Source organism: Papilio polytes, unplaced genomic scaffold (genome assembly GCF_000836215.1).
Source record: "Papilio polytes unplaced genomic scaffold, Ppol_1.0 DF823510.1, whole genome shotgun sequence".
NCBI lineage: Eukaryota > Metazoa > Arthropoda > Insecta > Lepidoptera > Papilionidae > Papilio > Papilio polytes.
Window position 1 is genome coordinate 1,811,541 of NW_013525694.1, and position 15,093 is coordinate 1,826,633.

A 15,093-nucleotide genomic window follows, 5' to 3' on the forward strand; every position below is an offset into this window, starting at 1 on the left:
TAACGTTTCTCCGAATGTGTGGTTTGCATGAATACTGAAGGTGTTAGGGTGAATAAAGTCTACTCAGGATTTTATTGGTTCGATATTTTCTTACTTGCTTTATTATGATAATATTGTGACATTTATCATTATAATTTCATCCCCATACTATTAAGAGATGGATGTTTTTATTTTCATTTTTATATAATTATTCAAATTCAATTACTGCAATCGCAAACTTACGTATTTTAGATGTTTGTTTTATTTGAAGAAATTTAAAGTAGCACAAAGTTCAAATGCAAATCGCCTGACACGTCGACACTTTTTAAGCGCTATTCGTGAGAATGCAATTAGCAAGAAAAGTTTTGTCGCTATTTCAATGCGCCGAAATCCCGATCGCTACGTTCGTAAAATTTCAAAAACTAAAAGAGAGTAACAAAATTTCTTTAAGAACCATAGCAATTTGTCAGTGTTCCAGATCGGGTCGAGCTCAGTCAATAATAAAATTTTTCCCAACTTTTTTTCTCGTTTTCGGTTAATATTAAGCACGCGAAGCATTGTTGGTTACGTTTGTGGTAACGAAAGACGGTATACATTGCAGCGTTTACGTTTTTAAATAATGCCGTATCTAAATTAAATAAAACTTGCTTTAAAATATGATTACCTTTGTTAATCTGTAGTTTCACTGACATCTGGTAGTTTGTGTTACTAGTTTTTTTTTACGGAGTGAACAGAATACTGCATTTCGAAGATTTTCTCTTTTTTCAAAAAGTTCTTGTGATTTAATGTGGTTTTTAATGCCGTTCTTCAGTGCGCTTCAATTAGAACTTATTATCTAGAAAATATCACTGTTTATAGCATAGACAAGGCCGACGGCTCCAGCAAGAATTAATCAAATCAACTAACCCCTACCCACTGCTTTCCGATATAATTAACGCTTACTGGTATGCGTGCCGGACAATACGTGAATGATCTTTGCATGTGTGCGATAATGAACGATTATAGGAGACCTAAGTTTGCTCGACAGCGGCTCTATCTTTCACTTGCGATTGCAATTAAGACCTTTTATCGTTACATTAAGGTCGATAACTTGAATGTTTAAGAGGTTTGTAATGTATAGTGTCGATTGCGTTGGTGTAGGTGGTTGTCTGTGTGTGGGTTGATGAGTCACATTTTTTTGTTTTGTGGGTAAGGCGTTAGGGTGCCCGCGTGGGGTGGCGGGTACCCCTTGCCCGGCGCAACCCCATCTTACCATAAGTGAAGTACCGTCTCCGCACATGTCTATTTCGTACTAGCATCGTGTCTTATTAGAAATTCAGTGAGTTTAACTATGGGTTATGATACTCTAATTACCTGAGAGCTGTATTCTGAAACAACATTTATGTAACAGTACCTTAAATAATAATATCATGCTAAAATACACATTTCATTAAAATCTTGACGTCAGATTGTAAGTGGTGCTTACCTTACAAAGTGTTTAAGATTAGTTTCAGTACTCCACCGGTTAGGTTTTAGTAACACAATCAAAAAGTAAAATTAATTGAAAAACAAACAAAATAATATGAAACTAACTAACTGTAAATAAATAATAATGGAGACAGCGATCAAAGAAATGTAAACGAACATTCAGAAATGAATCACAAAATACAATAACGAATTAAATTTTAACGCGGCTCGTAACTGTCGAAACTTTGCCATGTTCAAATGAATAATTATGGAAAATTATAACCGTCCCTTTATAGACGCCATTAGAGTGTCAAGCGAGGTGTTCGCGGCAGTTACCCAGTTAGCCCCTATAATTAAAGACCGACGACGGACGTATCGACTAAACAATCGATAGCCGAATGATCTATAGAAAAGAACACAAAAGCTCGAGTAGATAACGATCCATACCCTGTAACCCTCCACGTCGCCCTTATTAATAATATTACCTCCCCCCTCTCTTTTTCACTAATTATGTGTGTTGCGAATGCACGCCGATACCATTGTACGCACGCCGCGGCCAGCACACATACAAACGTTAATGGGTAGTGATAGCCCGCATTAAAAGTATTAAAAGAAAAAAATAAAATCAATAGTATCAGCGTTATAGGGAACTAGATATAGTTATTTTCTTTGTTCCGTGAGGGAACCGATCGCGTGCCTTTCGGCTGTTGTGATTGTTGAAATGTTAATCGGTGTTGGAAGTTCGGGAGATTTTATTAAGGAAGACTTAAATTTCAACGAATTTAAGTAGAATGTTTTGGCACAAGTTAGATTAGTGAAAGTTGGTATGGTGACAAGTGGGCTGAGGGGAGTGGAGGGCGTTTGTGTCTTGTTTGTCATTTGTATTTAAAGTTTGTACAGAAATAATTTGTATACTCTTAGAAATATTTAGTTAATGCATTTGAACATCTTCATTTTACAAATTAAGTAGATCTTATCTTCTTTTAAGTGATAAGTTTTGAGGCATTAACTGACATTGTCCAAAAACGCTAGTTTAAGTATCATGCAGTAACAGTGAGAGCGACTTATAGACGCACCTATGTGTGTGTAAGCATGGGGTCGAGCGATCGGCGTGTGTGAGTCAACTTGGGCAAGGTCAGGGCTGCGCTCTATCTGATCAATGGTCAATCCTATTCGCAAATCGCTAATATAAATTAATAGAGATTTTTGAGTAAAACTTTTTTGCAACAAACATTCAGTTTTCAAGATTCCAATACACAGTTATACAGAAGTCCATCAACAATATTCATCAAAAAAACAATTTTAATTTACTTCCACTAGTGCAGTAATTAAAAACGAATAAAATCGTTTCATGGAAACATTCGCGAAACAATCCCTCGGTTCACTATTAAAAATGATTTTGCATAAAAATGCTTTATTAGCGTTTATTGCACGCCGCAGCGCCGACTCACGGGACTTTGGCAGAAAAAAAAACGACAAACCGTCGCGTCCTAATAGGAACTGTGTAATTAATCACTTGATTAATCAGTGTGACGAATAAAAGCGCTGTAATGAACCGTTTCCTTGCATCGATCGGCGTGACGTCAACAATTTGAGTGCACAGTCACTGGACGGGAACAGTTTTTAATTTCGTGAAGCGAGTTGGTTATATTAATTTATTTAATTATTGTTGACGTAGAATATACTTTTGAATGTTAAATTATATCTAAATGTATGATTTAAGTACACATCCATGTGTATTGTAGAGACGTCCCTGGAGTCTTATATTTTCTTGTTTTTTTAGTCATTATTAATTGACATCAGTCAATAAAATAACTGACATAGTATCAACAAAATCGATAAAGTTTTCTCTGCGAACATGATGGGGATAGGGTGATGTCTGTTTCTCGTGGGGTAGAAAAAAAGTGAAAAGCAATCAGTGTGGCGTAATTAGTGCGTTGTAAGTATGGGGCGCGTTGCTATAGCAACCGCGTCGTGTCGATACCCGCTGCCTACCCGCCGCGTTAATTTCCAACGGAATTAATCGAATCAAGCAATCGCTCGATATCGATTCGCTGGATTGAAATAAAGTTTGCCCGTGTCTATTCACACATGCGATGTTTGCGCTCCGAGCTTACGGACTTAGAATCTAGGTTAAAAATCAAGTCATGTATTTATAGAGGTGAGCGAAGGTGAATGCAAGTCAGTAACTAAGACCGTTTAAACTCCGATTACAGAAAAGTAAATGGAGTGGAATATTTACATTTGTAATAGAGTAATGTATGTTATATTATTACGATGTAAACAGTAACATGGATAGTAAGATTGTTGAGTTTCATAATTTTCATAAATTAGTAAAAAATGAAGTAGAGTGAATGCAATTAAATTATTTTAAACATGATTTGTAGGCGGTACGTTCGGATCTTTTGAACCATTGTGGTGTGCCTAACTAGAAATTACGGCGACCATCTTTTTAACCACCTACTGTATTCAAAATTCGATAATTTATTGCCGAAATAATATAATTACGGTCGGCTGACGGGACGGATTGGCGGCGACCGGAAACTCCAAATTACCGGAGAAATTAAAGCGGAAACATTTGGCCACCGCCGCTAGCAAGATGGCGCGCGGTTATTGTGACCGTTCGATTTTTAAATAAATAATCGTTGTCGTATCTAATTGATAGTTTTTTGTTTGTAATAATTCAATGGGTTATGGCACCAATTTAACTTAATGTAATTTTTACATAAGTGTTTACGGTTTTTATTTGTTAGAATTTGAATCTAAACACTGTTTAGGGCAAGTCTAATAAGTGAATTGGTTTATCTTGAAATTATAGTTGGACTTTATCTTTGTAAACGATTTGAGGAATTTATGAGAATTTGTCACGCTATTTTCTTGCTTAGTCTGGTGATTGTAGTTTCAACTTATTTGTCAAGAAAATGGTTTAGTAATTGAAAAAAATAACTTATTACTATCAGTAAAAATACAATACTTTGAAGACTACATTTAGGGTTCAGTAATTACCAGCTAATTAGACAGAAACAGATTTCTCTGTCTAGACAAATAAAAACTATTCGAGTGAGCCGTCGGGCCTTCCCTTATAGTATCGGGTAATCGGATAGGACATACGGAACGAGCAATGGAATTAGGCATCGCGTGCATCCAATCCAATAGTCTGAGTGAAAACAAACTTTTTAATTTTCGCAAACTATTACAGAGAGCTTTGCTTTTTTTATATTTCGGTGCATTTTCAATACTGTTGGCTTTTATTTTGATCGCTTTTATTACATCGGATGGTATAAAATAATTTGGTATTTGAATATCCGAAGTACTGAATAAATTAAAGTGATTTAAGCAAATCAAACAAGTTGCATCTTTTATAATTTAACAACGTTACATGTCTTAATTCTAATAAGAATTGAAATATTTGTAACTCTCTCACATGTTACATCTTTAAAAGTAAGATATATTACACTTATTACTTAATAGCTATTATAAGAAATACTAGCTTAGGCCGGCGACTCCGTCCGCGTGGATTTAAAAAAGAAAACAAAAGTAGCCTATGTGTTCTTCCAGGCTATCCTGTACATCTATGCCAAATTTCATCGAAATCCGTTCAGCCGTTTTGGCTACAAATTCTAACAATCATCTATCCATCCATTTCGCATTTATAATAATATGATTCCTCCCTTACTTTCACCGTAAGAACGTCTAGTTAATATACAAATTAAATTCGAAAAATTAAATACATTGGTACATGTTGGGATTCGAACCAAGGACCTGTAAATAACAAGTGCTTATCCCCTGAGCCACTCTGGCTACTTATTAAAGAAAAAGTATGGAAGAACAGTCGTTTTTTTTACTGTAACTCACCTGTATATATGAAGCACTGTAGCATCTCAAGGTAGCCATGTGTCTATAATTCTTCATTCACTTTGTCATAAAAGTTCATAAAATATCACTTGAATACGTCTTTAATCACTTGAAAAATCTAAATAAATAAATAATAAGTAAGCAAACTAAATGGGGTATACTCGTATGTCCGAAAATTGTAATTTTATATTAAGACTAGCTGTTGCACGCGGCTTCGTCCTCGCAATATTAAGATAAAAAAAGTAGCTTTTAATGTGCCCGTCTATGTCAGCTAGTCTAGTGAAAGTCCGGTCAAAATCGGCTCAGCCGTTTCGGAGATCACCCGGAGCAAACGCGGCTTAAGGATATACAGACAAAAAAAGTTAATGTGATTTTCGTTATCATCAAAGTAAATACATCCTTCCTGAAATCTAGAATTTTTCTTTTGATATTACAAGCAGACATTCCATCATTAACTTGCCCTTATCCCTTATGGAGGGTCGGCACAGTATGTGCTGCTCTTCCATACATCAAGCAGAGATTCCAATTTTATGAAATGTATAGATAAAAATGAATTAATGTTGAAGCTATATTTTGAAATGGAACAATGAATCAAGAGAAATCTGCATTCCGAGCCGCACGACATGGCCGCTGCGGTCGTGTTAATAAATCATATAAAAAATAAATCACTCATGAGGTTATAATGTGAAATACTTTCTCTAAACAAAAGGGCATTGTGTATGCAAAACTGCATACCGTGGACATTTTTCGTCGCCTGCGACCTTTTAGTTTATTTTGTACATTTTTACTGAGTTTCAATGTTTCGATAACTGTATGAAAGCGTCGTGTTGGATGATCACGAATTTTATTTTGTATAAAACTAAAGATATATCGCTTTATTTATAAATATTTATATTTAAATATCCTGGTTGTGTACAATTTTAAAAAAGGTAATTTTTTTATCTTAATGACGTGAGAAATATGAAAACAGATGAGCAATAAAATCTTACAATAATGGCAATAAGGGCAATTTCATTTTATTACAGCTTTCGAATAAGAATCGATGAATTTAGAACTTTATTTCTCGATAAAAACTATTTAGTATATATGTAAGTTTCAACTAACAGGCCATTTTAAGGACATAACTGTACTTTTATTGCCTAAGTAATCTTAAACATGTTTTCCTTTTAAAGACATTAAAACACTTGGGTTTTAAAGATAAAGGCATGAGATAACATAGAAATAAAAGATATGCAGATTTTGTTCGTTAAGATGACATTTTATATGCAATTCATATCATTATAATTTATTATTTCATCTTGATATATTGCATTTAATTTGGTAGCTAATTAAAACGTACCCTTTAGAATTTAAAGGCTCGTTTCCAAAGTCGCTAACCTGTAAATCTTAATTTACGACGTATAGTCGGTGATCCGAACACAAACTTTCTAATTTACAGCACAAGGAGCCGCCAGTATTGAAGTATAAATTTGTGTAACAATAAAAGAAACACCTCAAGAAAAGCATAAAAAATATATTGCCAATTGTCAATGTTCAATTTCGTTCTGACCACACCCGAAACTTTAGATACCTGGCTCTTAATGCCTGTCAAAGAAGCAATTAAATATGTTTAATGTTGCCATAAACCGAGTTAAAGTCTTGTTTTGCATTTCCTAATTTAATATTATTGCATTTTAATGGCTTATAATTTCTAATGTAATGTATTACTGAGCATTGCATAAATAAGATAATTTTCTTAACTGTTATCATAATTTGTATAAAATTTTAACTAAAATATTACATTTTAAAATACGTAACTATTTACAAAAAAAATGATTTAGTAATATTGTATTATTATTCAAATGTATTCATTGTAAAAGACACAATACATAAACAAGCGTTTATATTTACCACCAGAAACGTTTACAAATTTAACAAAGCCTGTCCGTGATCCAGTTAACGTGGAAACTAGAGAGTTTTATTACTTTTTTATATCGGTCGTTGGTGTGTTATTTACTGGCGTGACTTTCGCGAAGGGGTGAACAATAATTATTAAGTATTATCATGTTCAATTTACTATGCACTATTAACGTTTTTGAAATTCAAAGGAAAATTCATCTATTTTTTAAATTATCGAGACTTCAAATTAATATTATTTCAATAACAAGATTTACAAAAATAACAAATAAAGCAATCGAAACGATTTATTTACCTTCGGCCTGCACTAATCGGAAATAAAATATTCACACGCGAACTCTTGGAAATTGCGATTTAACCCGTCCGTGTCGAGTAATTTATTTTTAAAGCTCGTAAAATCTCACTCTTTAAGCTATAAAAGTAACATTTTAGCAAAGTTAGTAACACGGCCCACGGTTATGGCGTTCTTTAAGTGCTGTCTCCATTCAGAAATCACTGGCGAACATTGTCACGCGGACAACCAACGTCCGATCTTCATACAAGGTATATCTTAACCGACAACGATGGATGTAAAACTATTAAGAAAACTTCAAGACGTTTTTATTTCAAAACAAACACACGAAGTAGAGAACAGATGCATCTGCGAGTCACACACGAATGTATTTCACATAACAACCTCGCGCTAACGACATAGAACAGAACAAAAACTTAGGGAGGCGAGATGAGAAAAGTTACTTCAAGAATATACGGAAGTTAATTAGGAACGGAACGAAAAACAACCGTAACTGGTGGCGAAGTTTGCCGTTCTAGCGCGGCCAATGGTACAGGGCACTCACACAGTCGCACCCTCCGCCGCTAGGCATTTGCATACCGCCCGCCCAGGCGCGCGCCGCCGCCGCCCAACCTGAGCGACAGGGATGGAATTACATTCACGCCTTTGACCTTAAATTTTATTTTTAAAATTAGAATATTTTCTTATCATCCACTGATAAGTCATTTGTTTAGCCCTCCTAATTCTAAATTCAAATTTTGATCATAAGTTAGGGTCGTGTTTGGTTATGAGAGATACGAGCGAAGTACGCTACGCAATATTATGACAAGGATGAATGTAAATTTATCGCCGTCGCTGTGGAAGCGACTCCGCGACAAGTTTGGGAGACAAATCCCTCAAAGAGCGCATCAATGAACTTAGATGTCCGTAATGAGCATGTGCTCGTGATTGATTGTGACTTGCATGTTGCAAACATTTTGTAATATAGTGATCATGCTATAGTTATTATGTTTGTCACAAAATTAAAATCTTTTTGACTATCAAATGCTTAGTTAGTAGATGAACTCAGTTTAAATTACTTAAAGCGAGTGCCAATATTTTTACATCCGTTGGCAAAGACATAGTTTTAGCTATTATTCCTATTCTACGCTCAAGAACATTTGTGTAAATATTATATTATCTTATGGCTCGAGAACTGTAGCCTTAATCTACAATTAAATAAAGTTCAATTTAGAAACGTCCTGAATGCACATAGATACTTTTCTTCTAATTGGATTTTCTAATTTTAAATTTTTCTAACTTGGATTCAGACTCAGGGTGCCAGTTACAAAATTCGGTATCTGATGAAAAATTAAGCTGTCGATGTTACTGTTTCGACGAAACGTAACATATGAAATCAATTAAGACTGCGTTCAGATGAATTGTATCAAATTGAGTGGTGAGTGCGTTCCTTCCTAATGAAAACACATAACAGACAAGAACATTGTAATTACGAGGAGTACAAGATTTATTACGCGACCATAGGAAACTGAGCACACGTGACCGACGGCTCAACAACAAAGGTGCTATCGAAGTAAACAATAAGAACAAAAAGATACCCTATTAAGATAGTAATTAGCCTCAATTTCCTTGGAACTTCAATTTACTTGTGCTCTTATTTTATTTGGCTGAGTTTGTGCATATGCATTCCAAACAGCCGTGTGTGTGAGCTCCGCGAAAGCGGAACATGTAGTAGTTAATTTTTGCGCAAAGCTGGTGCGAGTGAGATGTTCGCTCATTTACAAATAGTTTGTTCGAGTGCGAGGGGGATGGGCGACGTTGGGGGTTAATTAATGAACGTAGAAGCTTGCGCTCTTTATTGCTTTCGTGGCTGGACGCTAAGACGTCGACAGTTAAGGAGTTTTCCTGCGAGAAAATTGTGGCGCCGAGAGACAATGTTTGCTTTTCCGAATTTATTATAACTAATTAATTTAATTGACCTCTTATTATAGCTATTAAAGCTTATTTAAATGTTTTATAATATTTGTACTTACAGAATATTTTGTACTTACAACATATTTTCTATTATGGAGTGAAAATAAATATCGTAGCAATGGTGCTGTTATAAAAGTCGTTATAATATAGGTCTTGTACTGTCAAAGGTTATATTGAAGAAAATTTCGTTTACAAATTACTGAGAAAATTAATAATTTTGTATAATCTTCATTTAATTTGCTTAAACACAATCGTACAGATGTTTGAAATAACACAAGAGACAGTACAATAAAAAAAATTACATTTAACGTGTTGAATGTTTTCTTAATTTCGTCCCGCAGTGTGCGAGGCACGCGGGTAACGAATTAAGAAAGTGGCTCGTATGTGAGACACTTAAGGCTCCGTAGACGATATTGTTTCTCTTGATAGTTTTCGTCGTCATGGTACCTTGAACTCTAACAACATCTGCTTTTGACATACTGTGGCTTAAATAAATTTTAATAATAATTACATAATTTAATGCAATTACAAAAAAATGTTTGCACTCAAGTATGATGTTATAACTTTTCCAACAATGTTTCATGAGAAACGGTACAAATAGACACAGATCATAAATACGAGAGTGCGCGATAAAAATAATTTATCTGTTCCTAGACATGTGACGTAGTTTGTGGCTGTAATATTCAATTGTAAGATAAACTAGACGCTCATATTTTAGTGGAATGCAATTATAACCGGTCGGGGGTGTCGGCCTCATCTAATAGGGGAGAATACTGTCCTCATACGATGCCTACATTCAAATGTTTATATAGTATACGTATCACAAATTCAGGGTTTTCAACTTATAATAAAAACCTAAAAATATAAATCACAACTATTCTTAACCACAAATATACTTGGATAGTTTTTTAAAATTCTTGTAACGATAATTCCTGAGTAAATCGCACTAGACTCGTATTATTGTAAAATACTACTACGTGTTTGATGCGATTCAATACTTAATAATTTCTTAGTATTTAACTAAATTAATGTAGGTATAGCATTGTTAACAGAAAACGCCAATAGTAGTTAAATTTATCATCTCCGTGTTATATACAGTTTTCAAAATTACTACAATATCGTCTATGGTACTACAATAAACAGTAAAGGTATGGTCAATTTGTAGAAATAAATAGAAATTAAAGTTGCAAATTAAATTGTAAAGTCCTTCAGTTTCATTAGATTTAAAGAAACTCACGTAAAACAATAAAGCGTTCAAGTGTAAATGCGGATTAAGGGAAATGCGCCATTGCTAATACGTTGGTTTGCACGAAGGCAAATTGGCAGCCCTATTGTGTACCGTGGCATAGCCGGACGTCACCCCGGGATTAGCGCGGCCGCGGGATTACCACATCGGTGGCAAATGAAAAATTACTGATTATGCTTATTTACTTATAGTAAGCATATGCTAGTAAGATATTTTCCAATAGGATCGAAATTTTTTTTTTCCAGAAATTCAAAACAAACAAATTTCATATGCCATTTCACTTATGCACATAATTTTCTTTAGATTAATATGACAAGGTCATTTAACTTTAGGTTAATGATATAAAATTAATAATGAGTGTATGCAGTATTCAGTTCGAAAAGAGCAAAAGTCACATTACTTACATATTCGAAAACAATCCAAAGTGATTCTTCGCCAGCGACACTTGACGTGTGTAATTAATTTTACATATTCTTGTTAATAACTCCCGTAACTCGACTCGCACCTCGTAAATAACGTCCAAATATTGCCAAACTGTAACCGGTGGACTTTTGTTTACGTTTCGAAAACGAAACGTCGCAAGTATCCGAGTTTTGACAGGCGATCATAAAGTACAAACACAAACGCAGTCACATTTACATACGCGCTAACAACGAGCACACACAGAGAACGGGACGTAATTTCACGCGAGAAACGTGCCTTAAGTTATTAAATAACGAATGTTTTGATATATTTAGTTTTGCGTTCCGTTTTCAGCTCGTTTTTCGTGTGTCCGTCACACAGTTTGCGTTAGCACTGACCACAGCTTAGGGCGCCGGCCACGCGCCGCTGTGTGCGTGTGTGGAGCTTTCTGCACGCGATCTCTTCGAGCTTAAACGAGTGGGGAGTGCGTCGGTGTGCGTGACGAGTTTACATGTGGAAGTAGAAGGCTAGACTCATTGACTGCGGCCCTTATTGTATGAATGTGGAAAAATTATAGCATCGCGCGATGTTTCTCCTGAAAGTCCGAGGCGCATTGTTTATGCCAGCGATACACTCGCAGAGCACTTAGGAATCCCAATTTGCTCACGACATTAATGTCCACACACTTTGTCTCCGCAACCATTATATCTTACAAAGTACTGTAATTAAAGTCCATGATCACTTATTTAACGTTATAATTTTCTTTATACATTTATTTGAAAGATTATTCTCTATGTTTTAAATACAATTTCCCTAATAGTGCAAAAAAACACCAAAATATTTTACATTTTAAATTATTGACAATTACTAGATAATTGTTAGTTATTTACTGTAGTTTTCGAAGTTGTATATAAACAAATATTTTGCAAAATTGGTATTTGTAAACATGATTAATTGTTGCTCATAAAATAGTGGACCAACACACTTTGAGTAACCTCTCATCATCATAACACAACTTATCAAACGAATGTAAACAAAAGAACATTAGTGATTCAATCGAATTCCACGCCTGCATACTACCAGTTAGACGTTTTAACTATTAATCAATATCATAGACGATACATTATTAGAGATGGCTATATAAAAACTGTTCGTATAAAGTAAACAATAAAGATACTAAAAACGAGCGTGAAAAAAACATTTTAGTTAATCTAAACAATTACGTACCTTCTTCACAAACATCGCGGCATACATATATCATGCGCAGTCAAAACTTGGTTGTTGCATTCTCAAAGTTAAAATTGCACATTTATCACGTACGGTCATGCGCGGGATGGTCCATTAAGAGATTTTTCTGAATCATAAATCTCACTTCGCTTCATCTCTCCTCGATACAGATATGAAGTAAATACGCGCCTCGGAGAGACGTCGTATGAACTTTTCTGAAGGAAATTGAAAATAAATTCTTGCAAATTTAACAAACTCTCGATCCGACTAACGGATTATTTTTGCGATATTTACTTCTTAGTTTTTTTAACGTGAGCTAGCATTTTCATTTGTGTTAAATTGTATGACCACTTATTTTGCGATATATTTAGGTTGGTAGTAGACGTAACTTTGAGTGTTAAAATAAATATTTTTAATTGAAATATTTAGTACAATTCCAAATGGATCGATACAAGTTACGTTATATGGGACCCGATAAGAACACAGATTTTTCTCGAATGTTTACTACACGGATTTGTTGTTTGATTGTTCTAAATTAGAGTGAAAATTGTATGTTAAATATTTAAAAATCAAATAACAACAGTAAGTGACAAAGTTGTCGTATTTTAAAGTTATCAATGTAAAGTACCTATAAATTATTTGTCAGGCACGTTTAAAGTTCAAGTTAATTATAAGCCATGTCCCTATAATCCGTCCAATTCTGGTTGATGGCTCCGCCCAACATTCAGTTTTAAGTACTGGCAGCCATTTAGCCAGTCTTTCTTCAACTTCCATGAATAAAGAAGCCTTTTGTTTATGGCCCTATGAGAACATTTTTAATGAATATGCTCTGATCGAGCCACTGGGCGGATAGAGGATGTAATTAAGTGATATTGAGAGCTTGACAGCTCCTTTGTGTTATACATCTCTGCTCGTTAAATCAATTCTTTTAAGGGATTTAATAAATTCCATTTGTTTTTTTTTTTTCATTCATCATTTTTATTATAAGAACTTTTTCACCGTTGACCGATTGCCGTGTGACAATTGAATGGAACTGGACATTAACTTAGCCGAAAGTTTTTATTCGAAGCAAATAAATGTAACACGATGTTGATATGATTGTGTCTAAAAATTGCTTTAAAATAACATATTATTATAACCAGAATTTGTGTAAAGGGTTCGTACCGGTAAATGTATTTCCTTTAACGACCCAACACATTACCAATAGGTGCTTATAAGAATTTTTGAAAAAGTTACCACTTTGTATGAGAATTAAATAGCACCAACGCCATCTGGCGTCCGACGGAAGTGAGTATCGGCTGTCAGACCTTTAATATTATAATGAAACGGTCTCATTTCTTTCAACTGACCACTTACAAAGAAAACAATGCGCTCATCCGGAGGGTTCGTTTGCCGATTTTGAATTTTGAATATATTTTGTTACGTTAAAATGTGTCTTTATGCCACGGACATGCCATTGAACAATATTCATTTGATTTTAAAAATAAGGACTCGAATATAAGCTATGTATTAATGTTATTTTAATTAAAAAATAACACCATAATTTTAAGAATGTTTTACCTATTTTTTATAAAAAATATCAAGGTTTAAATTATATGAGTAGGTACATACAACTATAATTTTACACAATGTTATGCAATTTATGTAAATATTTGTGAAATTCCTTACAGTAGACTGTATCAAAGCAGAATAAAACACAATGATGTGTTGCAAAAAATGTTGTTGTCTTGTTGTTAGTAATAGAAGCAAGTTTATAGTGGTATTTAGATTGTTTTATATATTAACGTTGGGCTTAAGAATGGAACGTTTTACTGCGTAACACGGACAATCGCGACGCGAGAACTTTTACAGCGGGGGCGGTTAAAAAGCTTCGCGTTAAGGCGGCCGCTTCTCACACCGTAGTGTAACTGCAACTCTTTTAAGATATTGCGAATATTTATTGTATTGTTTTGTTTTCTATAATTACAATGTTAACTTGTATATTAATTTTTAATTGCTGTTTAATTCGAATAATGAAAATAGTACGTACGGTCAAATAGAATGGATCAAATGATTTTTCACTAAAATCCTTGAGTTCACAAAAAAATAATCTTATATTATAGACTACAAGTTTGATGATAGTGTAATAAATTAACCACTTATTCTATTATGTTCTGTTTATAGTTTTAATGCAATTGTGAATATTTCGTTGCAACAAAAACAACAGAATGCTCCATCACGGTGTAACAGCGGTCTACCTTTAAAATTGAAAGTGACGTAAGTGCTGTTTTAGTGCGCAATCGTCGGGCGTAAGTCGTAAATCAAAGTTTTAGTGTCGAAATGTTGGGATGCGCTGGCCACTGGGGTGGCCGGACTTGTACATTTTTTCTCAAAGACGTTTAAAAAATAAGTTACAAGAAACAATATAACAATGTCCAGTTGTTGGATGCTTTCTGCTATTGTTCCAGACTGACGACGCATGCACGGGAAAATATATCAAATGTACATATATGCGCATGCATATGCATACGTTTTTTGTGATGAGTTCGGTTATCTTAAAATATTAATGGTGCAGAGGAAATACAATATTTTTTTTCTTAATTTAGTTTAAAATGATATTGATAATGTCAGGGAAATTCTGAGTGCATGAGACAGCCATATCCTTATGAGAGATCCATACAATTCCTGACTGTTTGAAAAATAAAACAAACGATTATCTTAATCAAACGTGAAGGTGTAAGGAATGCTTGTAATGTGGCGTATCGTGCTGTTCACTGTACATTGCGCGCTTCGGTCATATCGAGCGCTCTCACCCGGT

The 15,093-nt window shown here is 34.4% G+C and overlaps 1 protein-coding gene across 1 annotated transcript in view; it reads right to left on the bottom strand.

The window, feature by feature from the left end:
• LOC106104609 (zinc finger homeobox protein 3) overlaps nt 1-11,462 on the bottom strand; it is a 104,045-nt gene extending 92,583 nt beyond the window's left edge. The window contains exon 1 of the mRNA XM_013284701.1: nt 11,072-11,462. The gene's annotated coding sequence lies outside the window, so the exon portion shown is untranslated. The remainder of the gene's footprint in view (nt 1-11,071) is intronic.
• Nucleotides 11,463-15,093: the final 3,631 nt, after the last annotated feature.